This window comes from Diceros bicornis, chromosome 11, assembly GCF_020826845.1.
Source record: "Diceros bicornis minor isolate mBicDic1 chromosome 11, mDicBic1.mat.cur, whole genome shotgun sequence".
In the NCBI taxonomy this organism is placed as follows: domain Eukaryota; kingdom Metazoa; phylum Chordata; class Mammalia; order Perissodactyla; family Rhinocerotidae; genus Diceros; species Diceros bicornis.
Genome location: NC_080750.1, coordinates 18770763 through 18786781, shown reverse-complemented (window position 1 = coordinate 18786781; position 16019 = coordinate 18770763). Strand labels below are relative to the sequence as shown.

Genomic DNA, 16019 nt, shown 5'->3' with positions numbered 1-16019 from the left:
TTTAGGGATATTGCTGGTAGAGCATGGACTTTGGAGTCAGAGGCACTTGGATTCAATGGCGAGCTACAAACTAACTTACAAAGTGTATGGCTTTAGATAATATATTCAATCTTTATGAATTTATTTTTCAATCTAAAAATTGGTAATAAAACATAATCTCAAGACTCTTGTGAGGATTAACTGTAGTAATAAAGATCATATCCCTAGCCTTCTCCCTGTCTCTCTCTTTCTCCTGAACCCTTTTCTTCTCACAGTAATGTGATCTTTCAGGGATGTCAGTTAAAGTGGGAAATTTGGAAACAAAAGATTTATTTTGCACCTAAGAAAGATTTAAATTTCTTCATGTTCTTAATATACTTTACACTTTCTTCTAAGCAGTAAAGTTATCCACACCAATAAATACAGCGTATTTTTGGTATTTCAAATTTTTAAAAATTAAAAAGAACTAAATAGTGTAATTTTTGTCCATAGTCTTAATTTTAATGTATCTTCAAATTTACAGAAAAGTTGTAATAAGAATACAAAGAACTCCCATATATACCTTACCTAGATTCACTAAATGTTTACATTTTCCACCATATGTCATTTTTCCTTCCTATCTAGGTATCCATCTACTTACAATGTCTATATCTATATCTAAATATCTATCCATCTATCTATCTATATGTAGACACCTTGAGAGTAAGTTGAAGACATTCTGCTTATTTACGCCTAAAATCCTCTGTGTGTATTTCCTTAGAACCAGGACATTCTCTTATACATTTTAATTATACAATTGTCAAAATCAGAAAATTTAACACACATAATATTATTATCTAATCCACAATCCAAATTCAAATTTCATTAACTGTGCAAGTGATAGCTATTTTTACGGTAGCCTTTTCCCTCTAGGTTCCTGATACCATTCAAGATCACACACAGCATCCAGCTGTCCAGTCAACAATGGTTCTTCAGCCTTCCTTTGTCTTTTTTTTTTTACCTTGACATATTTGAGAAATCCCTGCCAACTATTTTATTGAATATCCCTGAATTTGAAGTTTGTCTGAAGTTACCTCAGAAATCTTCAGGTTATGCATTTTGGGCAGAAATACTACAGAATTGATATATGTTCTTCTCAGGCCATCATTATCAAAAAGCTCCTGATGACAGTTTGTCCCAAGAGAGCAGCTGTTACCTTTATTATTCTGTTATGGTGGTGTCTCACAGCTGTAAAGTTAAATTTTTTCATTTTAATTAATAATTTATTGGTAGGAAGATACTTGGAGATCGCATAAATATCCTGTTCCTGATTAAACTTCTGTCAACTAGAGTTAGAATTCCTTGATGATTTTGTAGCTTCATCATTCCTTCACCATCTGTTAAGCACACCTGCAAGAAAAAGCTTTCCATTTTCTGTTCATTCATTCCTTCATTTATATTAGTATAGACTTGTAGTGATTTTATTCAATGACTTTTTAAAGACATTTTACTTTTTTTTCCCTCTTTTTAGTAGCTTCCTTGAGTTTACAGTATACATTTACATCTAATCCAAGTTCTCTTTCAAATAACACTATACCATATCACATGTAGTATAAGTAACTTATAAGAGTATTCCCAATTCCTCCCACCCATTTCTTATAACATTGCTGTAATTCATTTCACTTATCCGTAAGCTATAATCACTGAGTACATTGCTGCTATAAATATTTTGAACAAAGCATTATATGTTAGATCAATTAAGAACAAAAAAACTAAAAGATTTTATTTTATCTTCATTTATTCTTCTCTAATGCTCTTCTTCTCTTTAGCTAGATCTGAGTTTCTGACCTGTATCATTTTTCTTCTTTCTGAAGGATTTCTTTTAACACTTCGTGCAAGGAAAATCGACTAGTGACAAATTCCGTCAATTACTGTATATCTGAGACTGTTTTTATTCCTCCTTCACTCCAAAATGGTTGTATCGGGTTACACTCCTATCAGCAAGTTGCTACAGCATTCTCACCACCATTGGCCCTGTGAATCATTTTAATGTTACCGTTCTAGTGGATGGGATGTGTAGATTCCTATAATTTTAATATGCATTTCCATGATGACTAATGATATCGAACAATTTTTCCGATGCTAATGATCACTTAAAAATATTTCTAGTTGAAGTGGCTGTTTCAGTCTTTCACTCATTTCTTTATTGAGATGTTTGTCTTTTAATTATTAATTGCATGTGTGTGTATTTAATAAACATATGAATCTTTTCTCAACTATTTTTTCCTAGTCTGCTTCATAATTTTTTTTAATATTGGCTTTTGATGAAATCTAATTAATTATATATTTTTCTTTAATGGTTATTGATTTGTGTGTCCTCTCAATTAGTTTTTGCCCACTCTCAGGATATGAAAATATACTCTGTTTTCTTCTAGAATCTTCATCATTATAGCTTTTATGTATCCATCTCAAATTATTGGTTAATTTTTTGATGTGAGGTGGGGGTAAAGTTTCTTTTATTTTTTTTTAATTTAGATATGCAAATGATTCAGTGTAATTTCTTGAAAACTTTTTTTTTTATCCTGTTTAATTAATTTGGATCCTACGTCAAAAGTCAATTTACCTTGTAAATGTGGATTTGTTTCTGGATTCTTTATCCTTTCCATTGATTCAATTTAACTTATCCTTATGCCAAAACGAAGCTGACTATCTTAGGTGTGTAGCTTTATAGTAAGCCCTGAAGTGAGATATTGTAAGTTTTCAAAATTTATTTTCATATTCAAGATTGCTATATATGTTCTTTGCATTTCCATATAAATTTTAGGAAAAATTTGTCATTTCAATGAAAAATATTTGTGGGGAAAATAGAAATTTTAACATTATGGAGTTTTCTAATCTAAGAATACACTTATATCTCCATGTATTGAAGTATTCTTCAATTTTTCTCAGTAATTTTTTGTAGTTATCAATGTACAAGTGTTTTGTTTTACCTTGTTTATTAGATAAAATTCTAGTTATTTATTTTTAGACAGTATTGAGAATTGGATTTTTTAATTTGATTTTTCAATGTTTTTACTGCTATTACATTGAAATACAATTGAGTTTTATGTAAGATTGTGAATCTTGCAGCCTTGTTAATTTTAGTCATTAATTCTATAGTTGTTTTGTAGATTCCTTAGGAATTTCTATGTAAACCATCATGTTGTCTGTGAATAGGTTCATTTTACATCTTCTTTTCTAATTTTTTTTTATTTTATTTATTTATTTATTTTTTTGTGAGGAAGATCAGCCCTGAGCTAACATCTATTGCCAATCCTCCTCCTGTTTTTCTCCCCAAAGCCCAAGTAGATAGTTGTATGTCATAGTTGCACATCCTTCTGGTTGCTGTATATGGGACGCGGCCTCAGCATGGCCAGAGAAGTGGTGCGTCGGTGCACGCCGGGGATCCGAACCCGGGCCACCAGTAGCGGATTGTGCGCACTTAACCGCTAAGCCACGGGGCCGGCCCCTAATTTTTATGCTTTTAATTTTTATTTTCTTTATTTATTTTTTAATATTATTTCTTAATTAATTTTGTTTATTTTTGGGGCTAGGACTTCCAGACAATGTAAATAAAAGCGGAGAGAGTAGTTATGATTTTCCCCCAAATTAAAGAAAAAGCAATTAAAATTTCACCATTATGTTTGACATTACATGTAAGTTTCTCATAGCTATTCCTCATAGTTGTGAGAAATGTACCTTCCAGTCATAATTTACTGAGAATTTTACTGTGAATAGGTGTTGAATTGTATCTATTAAAATGGTCATATGTGAATTTTTCCCTTTATTTTATTAATGTGGTGGAATGTATTGAGCAATTTTCAAATCCAAGACGGTCTTCTCTTACTGGGATAAACCCCATTTTGGCATGTTAGTTTTGTGCCTTTTTATGTAATGCTGGCTTTGACTTGTTGATATTTTGTCAAAGATTTTTGTGTGTATGTTCATTAGGGCTATACTCTCTATTTCTTTTTCTTTAATGTCTCTTTTAGATTTTGATGTTAGAGTTTTGCTCACCTCATATGAACATGGTATAAAATTTACCACTCTCCTGCATTTTCCAAAGGGTTTTGTATAAATTTAGAGCTGTTTATTATTTGTGTACATCATATGGGCCTGAAGTTTCTCCTTGGAAAAAGTTTTTGTTAAAATATGTAACTACTTCTATAGATACAGGGCTGTTCATCTTGTATTTTTACCTTGTGTCTATTTTAGTATGTTGTGTTTATCAAGGAATTTCCATATGTCATCTAAGATTTCAATTTTATTGGCATAAAATTGTTCATGGAATCCCTTATATTCTTTATAATGTCAGTAATATCTGTGGTGGTAACCTTTAGTTTTTTTCTTATAATGGTAACTTATGTTTCTCTCTTATTCATTATCTTTCCTCCCAGTGATTTTTCACTTTTAAAAATATTTTTAAAGAACCAATTTTTCACTTTGCTAACATTTTTTCTATTCCATTGATATCTGCTCATATCTTTATTATTTCATTTCTTTGTATTATTTGGGTTGTAATATTGGGTGGTATCTTTTTTTCTAGTTTCTTAAATTGAAATCTCAGAACATTGATATTAACTTTCTTCTTTTCTAAATTAACCATTTGTATTAGTTTCCTAGGACTGCAATAACAAGGTACCACAAATTGAGTGGCTTTGAACAACATAAATTTATTCTCTCACAGCTGTGGAGGCTAGAAATCTGAAATCCAGGTATTGGCAGGCTATATTGCTTCTGAAGACTCTAGGAGAGGATCCTTCCCTGCTGAAGCTTCTGGTGTCCCCAAGCATTCCTTGGCTTATCGCAGAATAATTGCAATTGCTGCATCTGTATTTGCATGGGCATCCTCTCTGTATGTCTCTCTTTCCTCTTTTTACAAAGACGCCAGTCAAATGGATTAAAGGTCCAACCTGCGCCTGGGAAGTAAGGCAAAAGTTTACGAAGAGCAAATTATCATTTTGCACTTAAAGGAGGAGTAAAATTCTGTTAAGAAGATAGTTTTGTGGTGACTTTCCTCTGTGAAAGTAGAAAGTAATGTAGTATCAGAAATAAACAACTGGCTTTAGTTCGTGATTTACAAAGAGAATTTAGGGCTAAAAATACTCTGTATACTTTTTTTTGTTGTTGTCATGGTTTCAGGCACTACTCCTCACACAACACATGTATCACAAATAAGCATTCTCGACATATATGTTATCATCATTTAACAAGTGAAGAAATTAAACATCAGTGATGCAAACATTATTGCTAAAATGTAGTCCAGTGTGCTATAATTACAACTAAGGTGTTCTTATTGCAGTTAAATTAGTAATACTATTATGTTCAATTGCACTAATTATAAATTTGATAATTAACTTTAATAACCAATATATTGAAATAAGACCTACGTTAATTTTTCAACAACTTGTTTCTTTTAAAACAGAGAAATTATGGGTATCAACAAATAAAGTGTGGTTATATCTGAGGGGTGAAATGTATAATTTTTTTTCAAAATTTTTGTTTACCTCTCTTTCTTAGTATTTCTTACAATGAAAACGTCTTGTCTACTTTCTTAAAGAAAATATAAATTAAGTATTGGCACCTTTTTTACCAATTATCAATGAATATAGATTCTTGATGTAATTAGCTTTTCCTTAGGGTTCATTCCATTGATTACAGTGTATTTTTCAGCAGAAATCATATCATGGAATGTGGTTTTTATTTTCTCTATGCTCAGGGCCAAATAATGGAATTACATTAATATCATTCAAAGCAGGTAAGTTAATATCTTAATAACGTTAATTATCTGTCATTAATTTATATTGAAATTATAGTTTAAATTAAATATCACAATGTTATAAGTTAATCATAGATCATTTCTCATCTTTATGTTATGCTGATTGGAGATACAAAAATTATTTGTGATGAAAATTCAGTAGCAAATAGTTAGACTACACTAAACATATTCAGCAAATATAGGCTTTTGTGATATTCTAGCCTCATATGTGAAACAACTATAGAGTCTACTCTGGAAATTCCTGGTAGTGTATAAACCAACTTGATGCTGATGAAAGCCAAAACACTATTTGTTCATTTCATAACTCTAGACATACATCTTTGTTACTGGAAAATGGTGTTGGATGAAAGATTAAGTAGGTATATATTCCCTTGGGATCTTGTCACAGAGCTGGTATTTCTTTCTAGACCCCCCACACTATGTAAAGATATAGATTTAATAAACAAACCATTTCTGATCTCAGCAAGAAACTTAGCAGGGATTTTGAAAGTCAAACACACAGGAGCCATGCTTGACTGTGGTGGTAAAAGTAACATCTGCCTGAGAGTTTTAAACAACAGACTTTTCAAATCACTTTTAAAGCCACAGTAGGAGATGTGACAACCATAAGCAATACCTCAAGCAGACCAGGAACATGAAAGCTGGAAGAAGTCAATTGCACTCAAATACTGAAACAATCCCTATTAAGGGGAAGCAAGAGGAATAACTTCAAGTTCCTGTTTATCTCTGTCTAACTAAGCTTTGTTGTATGCTGTCTAGTCTTCATTAAGGAATATAACCGACTTTAAAGAAAGAAAATAACTACCACTGGAAAAAAGTTCACTTCACACCACTCAAGTTATAACGGTGACTTATTTCAAAGTCAAATTTATTTCCTAATTATATATAGGATATCAAGCAATATGTACCAATTACTACTGGCCTGGATAATAAGAGTGTAAAAAGGAATCTCGTAGCGGAATAACAACAGCATTCTGGAAAACCAGGGTAAAATATAACCCAAGGTACATCAGGTCTGTGAAATTCATTTAAATGTGTTGCATCTCCTCTATTGTACCTGCAAAACAAGGAAAGAGTTATGAGGATTTCATATATATGTTTACTTTGCTGTGTTGTACTAAACCTATTACTGGATAATTCACTTGATTAAAATGCAGCAAATAAAGCTTAGGACATGGAGTAGACTCCAAGGCCAAAAATATTACTATTCAGTTTCTCTTATACATATTAATAAAAAGAAAGAAAATCATTTTTTTATGTTGGCATAAATAAGTTATGTGTCAGATCTCAAAAAAATACACTGCATCACATTTCTATTAAGTAAAAATCATGAGGCCATCAATGAAGGATGGAGGAAATTTAGGAGACTAAAGAGAGAGGAAGCAAAGGAGGGAACTGTGTTCTCCTGTAAATAAAAAAATGTAGTTGTTACATGCATTCTTTTTATCCGGTTTCCTTGTAGGATATTTAATAATAACTCAGGCACTCACAATGGTAGCTCATTAAATCTTGCCAAAAATGACCCACATGATGACATATTTAATAAATGTCAAAATGTTTTTCTAAGAAAGAAATCACTACAGAGTCAACTATGAGAATATAGTTAAAATACAATTAACAATTCTCTGTAATAGACGACGATTTCATTCAAAGCTCTCTGTGATCATCAACCAATCTGAGGAAAGTAACACAAAAGGACAATGTTTCACCAAAAATGATCACGAACTCTAACAAGAAATATCTTGAGGTGTTTTTCTCTGTTATCTGTACAATTGTGACAGAGATACAATCCTCCAGCTATCTAAATGCAAAGCCTTTAATTCGTTCGCATTTTATTGAAAATTGACTCAACGCAAAACACTTTGCTAAATATGATGTTCGTTTACTAAAAATTATTGCTTTAGACTGAAGGACCACCTAAGGTCAAAGAACACAAACAGCAAGGGATTATGGGATAGGTAGAACCAGAACCTACGTCTCATGACACCGAAATCAGTAATATTTCTGCTACGCTGCAAATGATCATTTATTCACTACAATTAAAATATCTCAAATTACTTAAAGTGTATATCTTTATGAAAATTTCCAAAAGAATGAACAGATTATAAGATCAATGGAAATACATTTTATAATTTATTTTCTTCTTTTCCATAGTGTTTATGGATATACACACACAAACACACACATATCTCGTAGATCAATTTATTGATACAATGATGAATTGCTAATGAATACATGTAATTAATTTATTCCTAGAGAAAAATCAACACAAATTAACTTGGAGAGATTATTATATAATTTCTACTCCTGTGGGTTTTTAGGGGAATTGTTAAAATTTTAAAATTTCTGATTCTATATAAAATCAGAATCATTTCGTGACTATCTAGTAGCCAATCACCATGTATTTCGTGTTCAACAGACACTCTTCCTTACTAAATTTGGATAAAATCTAGACATAATGAAACAAAATACTCATTTGTTTTCATGTATCTTGAACTTATTAAGGACTCCTTAGATGAGGTTGATATCTTTTCAGAGAAGTTGGCTTGGTTGTCATATACACACTCCTCTAAAGATTGCAATATTTTATAAAGTATGATTGATTTTAAAAAGTGTCAATTCAGCAAAAAAGATGAGGGAAAACTAAAACTTGCAAATCATTTCGTGATTGTAAATATACCCTGCTGACTTCGAAAATTACTAAAAAAGTTGTACAAAATATTTATTTGAAAGTATTTTCCTCTGGAACATAAAACATAAACACGAAACAATAGTTACCCTTGCTTCTACTAGTCTGAAAAGTTTCAAAGTTGTTTGAAGCATATCTAACTGTCTGAGAATGCAGGAATCATAACATGATTCTGGGTACCTTATAACCACATCTAGTGATGTAAGATTTGGCAACAAATAACACCTATATTTTTACCGAATACCAATATATTTGTATATTTTTCTTGCTCTCTCTCTCTCTTTTTTCTTCTCTGTATCTGGAATGTGTGTAGATCGGAAGGGCTGATTTCTAATAGAAACAGATCTATCATTCTAATCATTTCTTTCACATGCTGATGATTCTCTCAAAAATGAAATATGTATCAAAACTCTAAGAGCATCAACAGATTAAAGTCAGTAATTCAGATGAAAATGAAAGGATGTAACAAGTGTTATTGGATAACTTTTCCTAAATAACCATCTGCATAATCATCTATGTAACAAATATTCAGAAAAACCCATGGAGAACAAACTGTTGGTTACCAATTGAGGCCTATGAATAACCTTCTTTTTAAGACTGTGGGCATAAAAGATGATGCGACTAACTATTTATTTCAGAAATAAGTAATCAATCTTTTTTTATCTCCATCTGCGTGTAACATTATAGTATAAAATTTAATTTTAACACGTTTTAAAACACTATTTAGACCCTTATATATGATAACTGATTATCTGACAATCAAAAACAGTAGTATTTGAGTCAAAATTAGCATTTTTCAACTATTATTATCAATTTTTCCTTTATTCAAAAGAATTTCCATACAAAAGTTCAATATATAAAACAGCAAATGGTTGCTAATTCGTCTTAGAAAGTACAGTCATGTCCATTGTATCCACACTGTATATTTAGCATCTTGCCCAGTCCTTTACTATAGTAGGACCTTAAGGTTTCTTGAAATTTAAATTAAATTGCAAGTGTGGATTTTGAAGATACAAAACACATCCACTGTGACGGAAATGAGAAGATGGTGAAGTACACACGTAAAGGCGGATCATTTGTTTTAATCAGAAGGATTACAGAAGCTCCAAGGAGGAGCTGAATTATTCTGAATTTTGAAATGGACCAAATTTTGATGGTTGGGAAAATGTCATGTAGGGGATAGGGTACATACTCAATAGCTGACGGATATTTATAACATTATTTTTCAAAATGGCTTTGAAAGTGATGTTAATATCTTATCAGTATGTTTCCTGTGACTATCAGGGCAGTATACTCTTGGTCATCAGGAGATTGCAATAACGTTTAAATTATGATTATTTTACAGTATACCAATAGCCTTCTGGTGTGTGATAGAGGAATGTGGAAGGGAGAGAGTGCCCTTAGAAAGGATCACTTTAAGTATAATACAAGGAATTTGAAGGAAAAAAGTCAAGAGACAGAAAGTCCACAATAATGGATAAAATTGAATGCCATCGATCATTTTTATTCAAATCACTGCCTGAAGATTATTGAGAATCATGAAAGAAAACAAAGGGTTTAGGATACTAGAAGTTATAAGTACTTTGGAAGAGCCAGAATTAGTGGTGTAAGTAAACCCCAACTTGACATACATCCCTTTTAGACTTGATGTGTTTACACACAAATCTAGAAGCACTGTAGTAAACACTTCAGGAAAGTTCATTACATATAACTTTTTCATCTTTCATTTGAATGTTTATTCTAAAAACATAAGAAAAAACTAAATATCTTTTATTTTGTTGCTAAGTACTTTTTGGTTTTGTCTCACATTTTAATTTTAATTCCAAACTTTCTTTGAAAACATTAATTTTTACAGCTGCTGCTTGGGTGGTGTAGTTCTTCATATGATCGTTTCCATGTGCAAATATTACAAAATGCCAAAGACACTGAATTACGAACTTTCATTTTCTGCTCAAGTTTGGTGAAAAATTCTAATTAGAGACTAAGTCGGCAAACCTCCCCAAATACTCTTAATATGGTCCATGTGCAAAAACTTTGGCTTATGATCTTAGCCAGCACACAAAGTGTCAGAGCAGAATCTCACACGATCTAGTGAGAAAACTGGCGAGGATTCCTTGTTTCAAGTTTCCACAGAATTAAATGACACTTCTTAGATTTTAGTTACAAAAATGCACACATTAACCGCGTCTTTTAAAAAAGGAAGATATTTAACTTATTTTCAGGTTTTCTTTTGAACAGTTTAAATGTAAATAAAACATAATCTTGAATGTGTTATTTTCAAAACACTCTCATACAACTAACACTAGTCCTCACCTTCAAGTATATTTAAAAAGAGCACAAATAGAGAGAAAGCAGCATTTATTCTCAATTGGATAACATGTGTAGTATTAACAGCTTTACCTAGAAAGATTAAAGGGAAAAAAAGAGAACTGGAAAATTCTTAAAAGGACCAACAAAACAGACCAAGGAACCAACAAGACTGAGAAAACATAAATTAAATAAAGTTTGTACCAGTAACATATGAAAAGTATGAAATACTTGTTCACTAATTCTCATATCTCTAAGAGCAGAAATTCATATGGAGTAATTTTTAGACAATTTAAAAAAGGAAAGAAAAAATCCATTTAAAAAAAGGTATTTTTTAAATAAATATTTTTTTTATAATAAAATAATTAATAAAACTATAAGTATGTAGAAAATTGTAAAGTGTAATTATTAAGAGAATTGAAAAATCATCTGTAATCTCTCAATTTAAAGACAATTGGTAACATAATGACATGGTTACTGCCAGCCTTTTTTGTTTTAATATATTGATTATACTACACCCTAATCTGTTGTATCCATGTTCACGTAGGGACATTTATAATTAATCATGATTTTCTAATTGACATCGTCACAATGAGACAAGGGCAACAATGGACTCAGATAGATTTATGGGGAGCCAGGTTTGAAAGAAAGCCAAGAATGTGCCAAAAAGTGAAACAGCTGGCTAGGAATCAAAGATTTAGCGGGTTCTGGAGATCAGAAATGAGGTTTGGGAGCTAGGCTATCAATGTGGCCAATTTATTTGAGGTACAATTAATAAGGCTGTTTTAAAACTTGAGAATACAATAAGATAAATGGGGATGACCTCTGCCTTCATATCATGCACTATCTAAATGTGAGCCAAACTTTCTGGGATGATGAAGTGTGGCAGGTGGACACAGGGATGACAAAAGAGCAAACCGAGGCTCAAATGCCAACTCCTCCCCAGATGACCCCTACTCTACTCTTCAGCGTCAGCAGGCTCTGTTAAAATAATCTCAAGTTGAGAAAGAGTAATAAACAAAAATGAAAAAAAAAAAAAAATAGTGTCCATGAAGCGTTAAAATGAGAAAAAGAGACAGGATAAAAGATAACAAAGAAAAGACAGATTAAGCATTTCAGTTAGAAGAATTGCCCTTGGAAAATTTCAGAAAAAAATAACTTTCCATAATAAAGTATGCAGTATATGAATTATTTAAAAGGAGCTCAAAAAGTGAGACATAGTTAATGAAAGATAAAATAATTACTCTCACTAAAAGGGATTAAAAAGTGAGTGAATCCAGCTTGGGGGAAATTTGTAGTAATGTTAAATCATTTCAAAAATTAATGCCACATTACAGGAGTAAAATAGATTTTGTTGAAAATCGAGTCAGGCCATGGATGAGAACTCACATTAAACGAAGTTGAAAAGAACTAAGAAATAAAAGTACAAATATGATAGATTCAAAAGTTAAAGGAGATCTAGTCTGTATCACTGGCATTTCTAGGTAAGAGAAGAGAAAGTGGAAGAAAAATCTGTTATAGAAAGAATTGCTTTCTTAAATAAAGAATGGAATTTGTAGGTAAGAAAGTACTATTTACACTCAGAAAAATCACTAATAAATATTCCTCACACATTTGTATCTTCGTAAATATTATGATTTCAAGACAAAAACAAGAATAACAAAATCTTCCTTCAAGATGTAAAGGCACCTAAGAGGAGGGAGGGAAATAAGGCTGACTTCCGACTTCCTAGAGCATTGTTCACTGACAGAAGAAGTAATTGTGTCTGTAAAGTTTGGAGAAAGGCAAACACAATATGTGTTTTATGTTCTCAAACATGTAATACTCATAGATTACAGCCCAAAAAGTTAGCCTTGAAAAAACTATTAAAACGATAGGCAGAAACATTCAGCTGATGAAGAAATAGATCAAAATGAAGAACTCAGGAATGGAGAGGTAAAGTTTTAAAAAAGAAGGTAGTGAGCATAAAATCCCACTATTAAAGACTAAACAATGGAGGGAGTTATTGAAAGAATCTAGAAATGTTACAAATCTGAACAAAGTAGATTGAAATATAGGTGTCCAGATTTTCTCATTTTTCATGGTGAAAAGTTATTGTTTATTAGCTAAAATGGGTAAATTGGAAAATATAAATTTTAGGTACATTATTTAGAGTTTTGAAGAATAGAGAGTATAATTTGTATACCTTCTAAAGCCAGATATTAACAAAACACACAGAGCTTCAGCAAAAGATAGAAAACAAACAGTGATAAAATATGAAATGTAATTTATAATAAGAAGGTAAAGTTAGAAAGAATAATATGGGGCCGCCCGGTGGCACAAGCGTTTAAGTGAGTGCGCTCCTCTGCGGCAGTCTGGGGTTCGCCGGTTTGGAACCCCGGGCACGCACCAACACACCCCTTGGCAAGCCATGCTGTGGAGGCATCCCATATAAAGTGGAGGAAGATGGGCATGGATGTTCGCCCAGGGCCAGTCTTCCTCAGCAAAAAAGGAGGAAGATTGGCAGATGTTAGCACAGGGCTGATCTTCCTCACACACACCCACACAAAAGAAACAATAATATGTGTAATGTTAAATTTTTACGTGGTAAATTTAAATATCTATCTCAAAAATGATAGATAGAAAGATGTGGGATAAACCTAAATTAGTTAAAATGTAATTGTAGAAACTTGGTGATGGGTATATGGATGTTCACTGTAAAATTCTTAAAACTTTTCTGTATATTGGAAAATTTTCATAATCAAATGCTCAAAAGGACTGAATTCATCTACTAAACCAAAATAAAACCTAAGTGGATGAAATGTGTAAACACTGGGTAAGAAAATAGAAGAAGATCCATGAGGAATTATTGAAAAGTTAAGACCTTTTCATGCATGGCATAGAACACAGAAGCCACACAAAAAGTTTGAAGAATTACTACTTTAAGCAAAGCAAAAATCTGCCTGGAAACATAAATGAGAAATCCAATTTTTGAAAAGTGAAATTAGCAAAACGTGAAAAATCACTAATGTGGTTAATATGTAATATTATCTTACAAAACAATAAGGAGAAAGACTACAATTCAATAGTCAAATCTTCAAAAGATATGAATAGACAGATCACAATAAACTACATAAAAATGTCTATAAACAGAGAAAGAAATTCAAAAGTAAAGAATTACACTCAAGGGCCGGCTGGTGGCGTAGTAGTTACGTTCGCCTGCTCCGCTTTGGCGGCCCAGAGTTTGCAGGTTCGGATCTCGGACGCATGCCAACGCACCGCTTGTCAAGCCATGCTGTGGCGGCGTCCCATGTAAAGTAGAGGAAAATGGGCACGTATGTTAGCTCAGGGCTGATCTTCCTCACAAAAACAAACAAAGAAAAATTATGCTCAAAAGTAAAGAATTACAAATAAAAGTCCAGTTAGAGACTATATTTTCCTTATCAGTTTAGTAAATATTAAAAAGTGTGATGATACCTATTATTGGCCACGACAGGGAGCAACAGGCACTGTCATATATTGTTGATAGAGTCTAAACAGTTGTATGGACTTTGACAGGACATGTTCAACATAAACTTGCATTAGATCTTAGACTCAGAAATTCCACTTCTAGGAGTTTACGCTAGAAAAATATATCTATTTTTTTTTGTGAGGAAGATCAGCCCTGAGCTAACATCCATGCTAATCCTCCTCTTTTTGCTGAGGAAGACCAGCTCTGAGCTAACATCTATTGCCAATCCTCCTCCTTCCCCCCCCCACAAGCCCCAGTAGATAGTTGTACGTCATAGTTGCACGTCCTTCTAGTTGCTGTATGTGGGACGCGGCCTCAGCATGGCCGGAGAAGTGGTGCCTCAGTGCGCGGCCGGGATCTGAACCAGGGTCACAAGTAGTGGAGCGCGCGCACTTAACCGCTAAGCCACGAGGCCGGCCCTACACAAGAAAAATATTAACACAGTTTGTAAAAATAGGCAAAGATATTTGTACCACCATTTACAATAGCCTAGTCTTTAGAACAATTTAATTTTCCACTAACAGAAGATAGGTTAAAAATCTTATACCTAAATAATACACAGTTAGAAAAATAATGAATCAGATCTAAGGTGATGATATCTATAGAAATTATTATAAAGGGAAAAATAAAGTACTGAATAGAACAATCCTAATGAATAAAGAATTACCTCAATTTTTGGAAAATGAAAGCAAATATATCCTAGAATATTCATTCAACTTTCCTGGAAGGATATATAAAAATGATGACATTAGGAATGGGTTTTGGACATATGAGAGAGATGAAATTTTTCGTTTCTTTTTACCATGTGCACTTGAGTTGAACCCAGACCTGTGTAGTTTTTTTTAATTGAGATATAATTGACAGGTTATATTTCAGTGTATATAGTTTTGGATGTACAATGTAATGATTCAATATTTGTATATGTTGCAAAATGATCACCACAATAAGTGTAGTTAACATCCATCACCATACATAGTAAAAAAAAAATTTCTTGTGACGAGAACTTTTAAGATCTATTCTCTTGGCAATTTTCAAATACACAATATAGATTATTAACTACAGTCACTATGCTGTACATTACATCCCCATGACTTGTCTACTTTATAACTGAAAATTTAAAACTATAGAATGCTTCACAAATTTGTGTGTCATCCTTGCACAGGGGCCATGCTAATCTCTGTATTGTTCCAATTTTAGTATACGTGCTGCCGAAGTAAGAACAGACGCGTGTATTTTTATAAATATTTCCAGATAATTTTGTTACGCCATTGATTAACATCAGTGGCATTTGTCAATAGCGTTCACTGGTTTGCACACAAAGGATTTTGAAATCATTCGCTATGATGATAAGTTAGGGGTACAAGGAAAAATTGTGCACCAGGTAATAACAGTTGTCTGGAATAAGCAAAGTTCTGGGAATGGGAATGTAGAAAAGTAATCACATTTCAAAGAATAAGAAAGGCAAAGAGGAGTGTGTCAGGACATCAAAGTGGCCCCGACACAGAGCAAAAAATAGCTGCTCGGAAGTAAGTCTAGTGACAGAGCATTGTTCTACTTTCTGCGAGTTATAAGAGGAGACAGTTTGCTACTGGTCAATATAACACCCTTGCTAGTGCAGACAGCTGATAATTACCTCTAAGGGAATTGTGACAATGGATATGTTCTCATATAATCGATTCTAATCGTATTTGAGGCAGAAGTAGGATATTATAGTTATGAATGTGTGGTTACAGGGATCAATAACTTTTAGGACACAG

At 32.5% G+C, this 16019-nt stretch overlaps 1 non-coding gene across 1 annotated transcript; it reads right to left on the bottom strand.

The window, feature by feature from the left end:
* Positions 1 to 15379: 15379 nt before the first annotated feature.
* Positions 15380 to 15483, bottom strand: LOC131411627 (U6 spliceosomal RNA). Its single transcript, XR_009221611.1, has one exon. It is a non-coding gene; the product is annotated as a U6 spliceosomal RNA (small nuclear RNA).
* Positions 15484 to 16019: the final 536 nt, after the last annotated feature.